The sequence below is a fragment of the Schistocerca serialis genome, chromosome 6 (genome assembly GCF_023864345.2).
Source record: "Schistocerca serialis cubense isolate TAMUIC-IGC-003099 chromosome 6, iqSchSeri2.2, whole genome shotgun sequence".
NCBI lineage: Eukaryota > Metazoa > Arthropoda > Insecta > Orthoptera > Acrididae > Schistocerca > Schistocerca serialis.
Window position 1 is genome coordinate 629,951,903 of NC_064643.1, and position 13,548 is coordinate 629,965,450.

Here is a 13,548-nt window from a genome sequence, read left to right on the forward strand (position 1 = left end):
TTGACAATTCAAAGCACTTAGTTCTGAGACTGAAAGGCGACGGTAATGAAAGCTGTCAGTAACATTTTAGCAACAGTGCCAGTGTGCCATCTATTCTGCGCTACGTGAAACAGTTTTCAATCTTTTGTGATCCTGGAGCAATGCCCAGTGCTCAGCATTATGCTTTATCAACAGTTATGTGAACCTCTGCGTTGAAGATAAGACCTAAATTTTTCGAAACTAGTGCCTAAAATAAAACAGTTAATTAAGCGATTGGTTGTAAAGACTTTTATCTATGGTTCAAATGGCTCTGAGCACTATGGGACTCAACTGCTGAGGTCATTAGTCCTCTAGAACTTAGAACTAGTTAAACCTAACTAACCGAAGGACATCACAAACATCCATGCCCGAGGCAGGATTCGAACCTGCGACCGTAGCGGTCTTGCGGTTTCAGACTGCAGCGCCTTTAACCGCACGGCCACTTCGGCCGGCAGACTTTTATCTATGATTGATTTAATGTACAATAAGGGAGTTGGTTGCAAAGTATACAGGTTGAACATTAATAAACCCAACAAACCGCATGGACGTAGTCCTGACTGAAAGTGGAGGGAAAAAGGTCATACGAACATGTGCCCGGAAATGGTCGGTGCACGTGCAACAAAAATCGTCCCGGAACACAGAACAGGGCTGCATCGCATCCACGTCACAACAGATGTTCAGAGTGGCCGCCATGGGACTGCGGGTGATAGGGATGGTAGCGGTTGCCATGCAGGATACACATACACACGATTGTACTTTGGCTTACACCACGCTCGCAAGCCACTTGCTTCGAGCATGTATTAGGTTCAACATCTATGGTCATCAGTCCCCTAGAACTTAGAACTACTTAAACATAACTAACCTAAGGACATCGCACAACACCCAGTCATCACGAGGCAGAGAAAATCCCTTACCTCGCCGGGAATCGGACCCGGGAACCCGGGCGCGGGAAGCCAGAACGCTACCGCATGTACTAGGGTTCGTCTCAATATCCTGTAGAACGCGGCCCTCCTAAACTGGTCTACGCACAGTCCGTCGCCTCCCTGCATGTTCGCTTGTCTGAAAGGACCTATGATCACACAAACGCCCAAGAAAGGGCTTGAAATCTTGTGTGATGTAGTTGGTTTTCGTGCTGCTACTTATTTTGGTATAGCCGTTCTGCCTCTCAGATGTTAAAATGTGTGTGAAATCTTATGGGACTTAACTGCTAAGGTCATCAGTCCCTAAGCTTACACACTACTTAACCTAAATTATCCTAAGGACAAACACAAACACCCTTGCCCGAGGGTGGACTCGAACCTCCGCCGGGGCCAGCCGCACAGTCCATGACTGCAGCGCCCAAAGCCGCTCGGCTAATCCCGCGCGGCCGTCCTGCCTCTCGATCGTTTATATATGCTTAGTTCTACATAAATACCATCTCGGCTTGTGACCGACATGAGTGCCGGACCATTCTGCTGCGCCAGTCACACAGCCTGCCACGCGAAAGAAACACAGGACACGTTGTCAGAGAAACTTCCATTTGTCAGTGTCACCTATCGTGGCAACGATGCATTTCATAGGACCTTCTTTTCCTCCATTTCCAGTCAAGAATCTGTGTTCATTTCATTGTAATTTCATTCTAACGAGCTGCTTGGTCACCGATCGTATTTGTTCTTTCGGACATGCCCAAAAGAACAGATACCATCTTAGTAAATATATAGTTAACGCTCACCGGCCACTGGACCATCTTCTTCTTCTGTGCGAATGCACAAATAGTGCCCGAACTCTTACGGGAATCGGCAACGCGCCGCGAGTAATGAGTATAATGGGCGGGGGCACTACGAATGTAGTGCGGGACAATACGTTGAGAATGTGGGTTCCGCGGGAGGCGTTCCAGAGATAAATCCCTGCAGTCGCGCTATCCTCTGTGTCCTCGGTGGCTCAGATGGATAGAGCGCCTGCCATGTAATCAGGAGATCCCGGGTTCGAGTCCCGGTCGGGGCACACATTTTCATCTGTCCCCGTTGACGTATGTCAACGCCTGTAAGCAGCTAAGGGTGTTCATTTCATTGTAATTTCATTATAAATGATTACCTGTGTAAGATGGACAAACTTCGAAGCAAATACAGGACGATAAAATACCGATATGTCTCCCCGTTAATTAGTGGACTGAAAGGTAGGGGAAAGAACGAACTGCATTTCACGGTATCGGAAAGCCCATTGTGTCAACGATAAAATCAGTGGATGTGTTTGAGTTTTATCTAGTAATTCCCAGTGTGTGCAGTAACAGAAGCTTTGCGAATAGACACTACGAGCACACCGTAGCATTGAAATTGAGAACTATGAACCGTGATGATTTCGCCTCGCTTGGGTAATGCGCCAAATACACTCTGTGGCGCTAACAAGTCACGCAGTCACTGGGTGGTGTGCGTTAGAGTAGACCATTTGAGTTTTTACACTTCCGATATAGTCAAAGGAAGATAATTGGCACTCACAGCCAGATACGAAAGTGATAAAAAGTGCTTCCGACACACACACACACACACACACACACACACACACACACATACAGAGAGAGAGAGAGAGAGAGAGAGAGAGAGAGAGAGAGAGAGAGAGAGTAGGAGTGCAGCATCCTTTTTATGTTCCTCTTCGTGATACTTAGGCCTGACATAAAATGTAAAAAGAGATTTCAGACTTTACGCCCCTCAGGCTTTTGCTTGTTAGCTGGTATGCTGTTATTTCGTACGCGAAGGAGCTTCAGGACGAAGTTAAAGCAGAAGAGATCCTAATACTGTCCACAGCAGCTGTTGTAGACACTACCTCGATAAGTCTACCGACTCTCAGGTTGAAGCGTCATGTGAACGCAGTTTTAGACTGGAATGTTGTGAGGAGCGTGCCTACATATGTACCCACAATCCTTCTTACGATGTGATCGAGCGAGGTAGTTAGCACAGTAAATCGCTTATGGTAGGTGCCGGGGTAATTCCTTTGAAACGAACAGGGTCGATTTCCTCCTCTATCCTTCCTCGATCTGAGAGTTTTTAATCTTAACATTTTTCTTAAAATGTATGGCGGTGGATACATACTGTATAATGCCCCCTCCCCTCCAGCTTCGAACTCCCATTCGCACTGTTTAGGCTAATATTGCAGTCATGTTCTTGGCACGAATCGTCTGCGAGGAGCGATGTTTTTTGAGACCAAACGGAATCGTGGATAATGGATTACTTCAGCTACGATTCACATCTTTTGTTTACGTTGCGACAGAGCAGAGGTATATCAAACGCTTTTAGTCGATAAATACGCTTTGAGTACGATATTTGTGTTTCATAAGCACAAGAGTTTATGAAATATACACTGTTTTATTTACTGACTGACATGTCACCTATTTATACATACATCAAAAAAGTTTTGCATTACCCGTGTTCCCAGAACTCCTGAAGATAGATGTTGACTCTAGATATTGTATCACATACATAGTCCCTTTGACTGTTCAGAGATGTCACGAAACCCGCCCAAAGGTGTAAACAACCATGCTTGATCAGCGCATATTGGACGAAGGGGGTCCGACAGCCAGTCAGTTCCAGTCATTCCACCAGGAAGGAGGTACACAACTCGTGCTGCCTGTAGTTCAACCATGACTAGACGGTCAATACCGCGGTTCGATCGCGTCCGCATTGTTACTTTGTGTCAGGAAGGGCTCTCAACAAGGGAATGTCCAGGCGTCTCGGAGTGAACCAAAGCGATGTTGTTCGGACATGGAGGAGATACAGAGAGGCAGGAACTGTCGATGACATGCCTCGCTCAGGCCGCCCAGGGGCTACTACTGCAGTGGATGACCGCTGCCTACGGATTATGGCTTGGAGGAACCCTGACAGCAACGCCACCGTGTTGAATAATGCTTTTCGTGCAGCCACAGGACGTCGTGTTACAACTCAAATTGTGCGCAATAGGTTGCATGATGAGCAACTTCACTCCCGACGTCCATGGCGAAGTCCATCTTTGCAACCACGACGCCTGCAGCGCGGTACAGATGGACCCACCAACATGACGAATGGACCGCTCAGGATTGGCATCACCTCTTCACCGATGAGTGTCGCACATGCCTTCAACCGGACAATCATCGGAGACGTGTTTGGAGGCAACCCTGTCAGGCTAAACACCTTAGATACAATCTCCAGCGAGTGCAACAAGATGGAGGTTCGCTAATGTTTTGGGGAGGCATTAAGTGGGGCCCGACGTACGCCGCTGATGGCCATGGAAGGCGCCGTAAAGGCTGTACGATACGGGAATGCCATCCTACGGTCGATAGTGCAACCATGCCCGCAGCATATTGGCAAGGCATTCGTCTTCATGGATGACAATTCGCGCCCCCATCGTGCACGTCTTGTGAATGACTTCCTTCAGGATAACGACATCGCTCGACTAGAGTGGCCAGCATGTTCTCCAGACATGACCCCTATCGAACATGCCTGGGATGGACTGAAAAGGGCTGTTTATGGACGACGTGACCCACCAACCACCCTGAGGGATCTACGCCGAATTGCCGTTGAGGAGTGGGACAATCTTGACCAACGGTGCCATGATGAACTTGTGGATAGTATGCCACGACGAATACAGGCATACAGCAATGCAAGAGGAGTGCTACTGGGTATTAGAGGTACCGGTGTGTACAGTAATCTGGACCACCACCTCTGAAGGTCTCGCTGTATGGTGGTACAACATGCAATGTGTGTTTTTCATGATCAATAAATAGGGTGGAAATGATGTTTATGTTGATCTCTATTCCAATTTTGCGTACAAGTTCCGGAATTCTCGGAGCCGAAGTGTTGCAAAACTTCTTTGTTGTGTGTATAAAATAGGTGCATGGGTATGACAGTAATTAACAACCAACACCAGCGGTCCCGCCATGTGGCCCAACAACCGTAAGTGATGGTTTGGGGTAACATTTCTTTTCATACGAGAACCTTTTTGGTTGTCATCCGCGGCACCGTTACAGCGCAACGGTACGTCGACGACATTATACGTCCCGCTTTGTTGCCCTTCGTGGCAAGCCAGCCGGAGCTTACATTTCAGCAAGATAGTACCCGCCCGCATGCGGCGCGAGTTTCTACTGCTTGTCTTCTTGCTTGTAAAACCCAACAAGGGTGGCGGATTTCTTCCAAGTTGATAACGTTAGGAGCATTATGGTCAGGGGCCTCCAGCCAGCTTGGGATTTTTACAATCTAACGCGCCAACTGGACAGTAATTGTCACGGTATACCTCAGGAGGACATCCAACAACTCTTATCAATCAGTGCCAAGCCAATAACTGCTTGAATAAGGACCAGAGGGGGATTAACGCGTTACTCACTTGCTCAATTTGCGAAGCTCTTTCTCTCGAATAAATCGTCCAATTTTTTTGTAATTGTTATCATTTGTTCGTCTGTACATGTTCATCACATGAACCGATTTCCGTCCCATTCGGGTAATTGTTTCGTGGTGCGTCATTTCTTTTTTTGTCTTAGAGTCTGTTCACGTAGTAAAATGTTATCGTTAGTTTGTTGCAAATATAACCACCAACAGAACTGTACTAAACTACCACCAGTTTTTCACGACGCAGAAAATGTAGACTGAGACGCATTGTTTCACACGTTTGTTCCTGCAGTTCGAAAAAGGTACATTCCTGATGTGAGTTTCTATTCGAAATTGTACCATCTTGGTCCCATTTCAGTCCTTCAGGGTGTAATACAGGAATGTAGAAACATTTTATACATTCAAGGTATCCCAAATCTGCTGGCCGGTGTGGCCGAGCGGTTGTGGGCGCTTCAGTCTGGAACCGCGCGACCGCTACGGTCGCAGATTCGAATCCTGCCTCGGGCATGGATGTGTGTGATGTCTTTAGGTTAGTTAGGTTTAAGTAGTTCTAAGTTCTAGGGGACTGATGACCTCAGATGTTAAGTCGCATAGTGCTCAGAGCCATTTGAACCATTTTTGTAAACGTGGTGGAACGCTTTAACTGAAACTGCGTCTTGTTTTCGATAGACTACCAAGAGTAATTCACGCTTTTTGTTGTTTGGTTAGAGTAAACTTCTTCAATGTTTCTAAAATTATGATAAAATTAATCTGCAGGGAATCTGCTGCAGACCTGCTGGACAGCAAAGACCTGAAAACCTACACATGACAGTTTTAGGAGGCATTCATTGTAATCGGGGAGAACAGTATCTATTCCGAGACGACTGGCGGTATTGGTGCACTTGGGCGGGAACGCGTTACCGTGTTCGCAGGCACGGAACGGTTCTGGTCTCTGCTATCTGACGTAATTATTTAAATTGGGACGTTAAGTCTGGAACTTCTGACGTCACTCTCATAATGAATATTCATTGCCTTGCAGCAACGACCTACACGCGACTTTTGCTTTGAAAACCCTGACGCGATTGTGCAAAATGCTCGTGTGTCACTTTTGATTTGCTGCTGCGTTATCAATATTTACAGGTACCTGATTATGCGTTCTTTTCTTGCAATCTTAAGCGCTCGGAATAATTGTCTAAGAATTTGCTCGTGAGGGATCCCTTGCGCCAATTTACCGATGGTGGGATGCCTTTGCATTCAGTATAGACATTACCTGAAAAATATTGATTAATGTTGATATTAATGACTACACTGCTCAACAGTGTTTGTGTTGTACGATGTGTAAAAGTCCTGCAAACATTCATAGTTGTTTCAGTGCTGATTTTCAGACGGGCAACTGTCTACAGATACACGGGGCGATCAAAACGTTTCCTTTCGAAGGTCGTACAGTCCAGGATCGGTATGCCAGTCAAACAAAATCGCCGTGAACAGGTGTGGCAGTCATCCCACCGACGCTCCAGATTGAAGATTTCCGTTTTGTAAAAGACCGTGGCCTGCTACGCGAAGAAGTTCGTGACTGCCTGCTCCACATCATCGTCTCACAGGAATCGTTGACCCTTCAAGGCTTTTTTTTAAGGGACTGAAGGCGTGATAATGGCATGGGGAGAGATCAGGACTTTCTTGCGGTTGCTCGAGTATCTCCTAATTGAGTTGGCGTAACTTCTGCGTTACGACGCTTGGGATACGGGGACATGGGTTATCATGAAGCAATAGCATCTCTTGTCGTAGTATTCCCGGACGTTTCGCCTTAATTGCTCCCATGCATATTCTTCATTCTCCGATGGTTATTACCAGTGTTTGTCCTTCGGCAGCCAGAAAAAGAAAAACAGCACGTTGGTTCTGTTTGGACGCATTTGGCAATAGCGTCGTCTTAGTTCATGTTTCAGCATTTAACGCGCGCACGTCGGAAGTCAGGAATGCTACACTTATCCCTTGTAAAAATGTCGGTGTTTATATACCTGCATCGGAGGCGCGTGCATGGGAGGCGCACAACGTTGCATGTACGCTGCAGCAACGCCCTCAAACGGAAACTTTTTGATCGCCCCTTATACATTGGCCTTTGCACAACAGTACTAAGTAACTTAATCGCATGTTGACTTATGACTGTCGATTTTGTGAAAACTTAGGTGTTATGTTAATTTAGTACATCGGTACGATACTTGTCTCAAGATTCACAAGAAATATATATTCATTACGAGATCAACACACACAAACACCACACACACACACACACACACACACACACACACACACACACACACACAACTAAACATTTTGAGTCTCTACTTTCTAAAATTTGAGACGTGACGTGGCGCAAACGACTTGCATTCCTCAGGTAGCTGACGACTGATACGACAGGTTCAAATGGTTCAAATGGCTCTGAGCACTATGGGACTTAACATCTGAGGTCATCAGTCCCCTAGAACTTAGAACTAATTAAACCTAACTAACCTAATGGCATCACACACATCCATGCCCGAGGCAGGATTCGAACCTGCGACCGTAGTGGTCGCGCGGTTCCAGGCTGAAGCGCCTAGAACCGCATGGCCACAGCGGCCGGCTGATACGATAGGAAGGCCACCCGGCCGCAGAGTTCAATAAAAATATATCTGCCAAATCTTGAATACAGCAGACACCCATACTAGACAGGATTAACGCTAAGAATAAGATGGCGCAGACTGCAGTAGTTACCGAGAGATAGAAGGACTTCCGCAGGCTAGACTGGCGCCGAAATTTGCATGAACGGACTGAAGACTGTAACTTCAATAATGATCACCACACTAAAATTACAGAAATTTGCGTTTATTCCGAGAACTTTCAGCAGTCTTACTTCCTGGGTAGCATAATTGACTGGAATAGGAAGAGGGGAAACAGCTCTCTGGCACACACCACAGGGGGTTTGTCGGGAACAGATTTAGATTTGTTTGTAATGTATATACACTGCTTCGCAATCGCTAAGGACCAAGTGACACATGCTAAGGAACTACTGCAAGTCGCTACGGAACACCCGACCACTGATAGTAAAAGGAAGTGTAGAGGGCGGGCTAACTGCGGCGAAGCCTGTGTACGAACGCTCTGCGTGCGTTCGACAGCCCATGCAGTTCGTGTGACATTCCGTGTACCACGGCAGAGTATCTGCGAGGCAACGTTTGAGTGTTTACGATCGTGGACGAGCAGATGGACGGCCCGAGGCCGACCAAAGTGACTCTGTCATCTCGCGGTTAGAAAAGGCCGCTGAAGCTGGAAATACTGTGCGAAAGCATGCCGATGGTTGTAAAAGGACGACCACACCTCAAGACGATCGATACATAGCCCTAGTGTCGAAAAGGAACAGACATCCCACTCCCAGGCAGATCGCTGCAGATCTTGTAACCGCTATCGGCTCACGTGTCTCTACCAGAAACATTTCGCGGTGATTAAATCAGGCAGGTTTGCACGCTCGGAAGCCTCTTCAGTGCACCCCACTTCAACAACGCCGTCGTCGAGAAAAAGTTCACTGTTAGCTGGGGTCAGCAACAGTGGTCCAGAATGACGGCCTCCGACGAATTCCGCTTCACTGTGGCAAGTGGTTCAGGCCACCAGTTAGTCTGGAGAGAGGAGGGAACGCATTACATACCACAGAATATACATGAATGTCGTCGGTATGGCCTGGGCGTTATGGTGTGGGCAGGAATTATGCACAGTGACCGAACACCGCTGCGTATCTTTGCGCGTGATACCGCACTACTACAGGGATATAATGCCGGATCAGGTCCGTCTGTTCAGGAGTGCCGTAGGTCCCATCTTTCTCTCTGTGGGCGGCAATACCCACTCACACAGGATCACTGAGGTGTCGGACAAACTGCAAAGTGAAGATATTGAAGGTACGCAATGGCCTAGGTGCTTCCCGGACCTAAACCATATAGAGCATGCCTGGGATGCTCCTGGCAGACGTGTTTCTCAACTAACACCCTCTCCCTCAACCGTGAAAGATCTGAAGACCGCCTTCAGAGAGAAGTGGTACAATGAATAACATGTGGAAAGTGTGCGTTAGTGTCAGACGAGGGCATAATCCTTACTGAAAATTCGATATCGACATTTATGTTGGGGCTCTGACCTGCGTCAAACAAGAACGTTATTTGCGTTTGTCCTGCTTTACCACATGGTGAAATCTATCCATTTTTCATCAGAAATATACCAGTCCACCTCTGTTACGTGTGTACTGCGTTTCACGTGGCCCATCATTGCCTGCGATTATTCCTCTCAATAAATGTCCCTGTTCCGTAGAAATTGTCAGGCCGTGCATAATTACTAAGGCCGTGTCCTACGTAAGCGTCCGATGCGACCGACAGCGAGCGACATCAGGATACGCGACACTCCAGCTACAAGCAGCAGTATCGGGCGCTAGGGCGCTGCAGTCACGGACTGTGCGGCTGGTCCCGGCGGAGGTTCGAGTCCTCCCTCGGGCATGGGCGTGTGTGTTTTACCTTAGGATGATTTAGGTTAAGTAGTGTGTAACCTTAGGGACTGATGACCTTAGCAGTTAAGTCCCATAAGATTTCACACTCATTTTTTTTTAGTATCGGGCGAAAAGCTCGGGTGTCCTGCGTGCGAGCGACCACTTCCCGCTACAGGACGGCTACTTAGAGCCGACCAGCTGCTTCTATAAGGCGGCACCCCTAAACTTTAGAATACTATAGCTCGAGAGTAGGGCTAGAAAATTAGAATTACTTCGGAAAATAAAGCGAGAAGGGATCCTGTGCGTGAAATTTACAAAGGGAGGAATCTTCATGGAGAACTTTTTCGCGGATGATGCTGTAGTATACAGAGAAGTTGCAGCATTAGAAAATTGTAGCGAAATGCAGGAAGATCTGCAGCGGATAGGCACATGGTGCAGGGAGTGGCAACTGACCCTTAACATAGACAAATGTAACGTATTGCGAATACATAGAAAGAAGGATCCTTTACTGTATGATTATATGACAGCGGAACAAACATTGGTAGCAGTTACTTCTGTAAAATATCTGGGAGTATGCGTACGGAACGATTCGAAGTGGAATGATCATATAAAATTAATTGTTGGTAAGGCGGGTACCAGGTTGAGATTCATTGGGAGAGTCCTTAGAAAGTGTAGTCCATCAACAAAAGAGGTGGCTTACAAAACACTCGTTCGACCTATATTTGAGTATTGCTCATCAGTGTGGGACCCGTACGAGGTCGGGTTGACAGAGGAGATACAGAAGATCCAAAGAAGAGCGGCACGTTTCGTGACAGGGTTATTTGGTAACCGTGATAGCGTTACGGAGATGTTTAGCAAACTCAAGTGGCAGACTCTGCAAGAGAGGCGCTCTGCATCGCGGTGTAGCTTGCTGGCCAGGTTTCGAGAGGGTGCGTTTCTGGATGAGGTATCGAATATATTGCTTTCCCCTACTTATACCTCCCGAGGATATCACGAATGTAAAATTAGAGAGATTCGAGCGCGCACGGAGGCTTTCCGGCAGTCGTTCTTACCGCGAACCATACGCGAGTGGAACAGAAAAGGGAGGTAATGACAGTGGCACGTAAAGTGCCCTCTGCCACACACCGTTGAGTGGCTTGCGGAGTATAAATGTAAATGTAGATGAACTTCATAATTTATATCATTAACTACGAGGATCACCAGACAAATTCCTCGAATACAAAAAAATGGTTCAAATGGCTCTGAACACTATGGGACTTAACTGCAGTGGTCAACAGTCCCATAGAACTTAGAACTACTTAAATCTAACCAACCCAAGGGCATCACACACATCCATGCCCGAGACAGGATTCGAACCTGCGACCGTAGCGGTCACGCGGTTCCAGATTGTAGCACCTAGAACCGCTGGCCACTCCTGCCGGCCCTCGAATACACATAAATGAGCAGAAGAGCATTCGACTATCTCGTCAGTAAATTAAAGACGAAAGTTTTTTCATGATAGAGAACTTGTAACAGCCGATAAATGCGGTACAGTCTCTGACTAGTTTAAGTAAAAGTGAACGAAATCAGTGGTAGCTGTGCAGTAAGGGTACTTTTTTCAGTTAGTAATTGCGGATAATGTACGAATATGGGTTCGGTACCGGTTATGGTTTACATTTTAGCTGACTCAGCTACCATTCTGTATATTAAGTTTTATGTATACTGATTACACTGCATCGCTAAGTATATTTTTAAGGTCTTGCCAAAGTACTTGATCTTTAAGTGTATACAAACCTATCCCAGTACATCCCACACATTAAATTCTTAATAAAATACAATGAAAAACCATGAAACGTTACTGATATTTGATTGTTGCGAACGTAATTCAGCAACAGTCAGTGTTAAGTCCAAGCGTTTCAGTTAACCTAAATAGTCTGTAGAAGTGAAGCATACAAATGTTTTGAAAAGAAAGTCAAACGTTTTGTGAAATTATATGTCTAAAAGTACGAAACTAAAAATATTAGAGACACATTTGATGTACTTCATTTTCTGTTCATGATTTCGAGCATCATTTAAAGGCACGTCCAATGTTTCTCTGATCTATTCATTTCTTTTGCACAAATCATTTCGCAAAATATTTGACCGATTTGTTTCACCTTTTATTTTCAAGTTTTATTCAGAAAGCACGATCTTATTGTGCCTCATTTGTCTTCCTAACGTATTCTGTTGTCGAAAATCCTAACTTTGGTACCTGATTCGAATGAAGACTCTTTGACATTTAGATATCGCATCAGTGTATCTTTTTATGTGCAAAAGAGCTAGGCCTGGAACAGATGAACTTTTTGACACTTCAGTTACATAGTTTGCAGCAGCTTTTCGCGAAATATTTCAGTTTTTCTTCAACTAAGTAATAAAGTTTTCCTGAATAACCCGGATTACTTTCAGTCATGCAAAACTAGACCTCTCGCTGGTCACTTTGAACTGCGTTTGCCTGCTTCTCTCGCTTTGTTTGGCTCTGAAAATTCGGACAAAACTTCGCTGTGTAATTTATAGGCAGTCTTCTTTTTGCTTTGCTTACACATTTGACGAAAACGTATCGAGTGTTAATCATACGATAAAATAATGCCTTCTGCGTGCTGTCATTTCCAAAAAACGTCATTTCTATATCTTGAACCGTTTATGAGACGATCTTTACGACCACTTGATTCCCGATGTGCAGGAAAGGATTTGGACGCGCCGCGAGCGACCCGTCCGCGGATGTAACAACTAATATCTCCAGAATGAAAAGAGACATTATTCCGCTCTTAACCTTAAATACAATTTAGATGTATTGCTTACATTTCACACGCAGTAATGTATGGCATAAAATAAACTGTACGGAAAGTCAACGAAATGTGATTTTACCTCTGTAATCTCTTAATAATTTCGTGCAGCCATGTATTCAGTTTCGTGCAGCATACTATGACAAGCAACGTAGATAAATGCAGACCTTTATCGAGCAAACATATCAAGCTGTAATATGCAGAAGACCCAGATTTTTTCACCGAATAGTTTTCTTAAAATCGGATGATAAGTAGTTCATAGCTGCCAGCGCATCCGCTCCCCTGCTTTCCTGGGAAGAAACGCACCTGTCGCTCTCACTGTCGCGCGTGCTGCAGCGACAAGATTCAAACGCGTTTGCCGACCGATGTGGCCGAGCGGTTCTAGGCGCTTCAGTCTATAACCGTGCGACCGCAACGGTCGCAGGTTCGAATCCTGCCTCGGGCATGGATGTGTGTGATGTTCTTAGGTTAGTTAGGTTTAAGTAGTTGTAAGTTCTAGGGGACTGATGACGTCAGATGTTAAGTCCCATAGTGCTCAGAGCCATTTGAACCAAACGCGTTTGACTTCAAACGTCGTCAGTTGTAGCAGGGTAGAGGCAACGCCATGGACGTCGCCCACTTAGGACACCTCCGTAACCGTATCTGCGGTGGTGTTTCGTCGCCTGAAGCTGTAGCGCGCTGTCGGTCGCTTACGTAGGACGCGGCCTTAACTCTGATACACCCACGGCCACCTTGCAGCGTTGTCGCAGCGCGACCTTCGCCGATGTTACGTTCTCGGAGCGTATCAGTGTGTCGCTTGAGATGCGGAGTTCTGATAGCGAGGCTGCCCCCGGTCAACGGTTTGGCGCCGAATGTGGGCGGAGGGCGGCGGCCGTACCCTGGTGGACGCGGGCAGAGTCCGGCGCACACGGGAGAGCTTGGATTG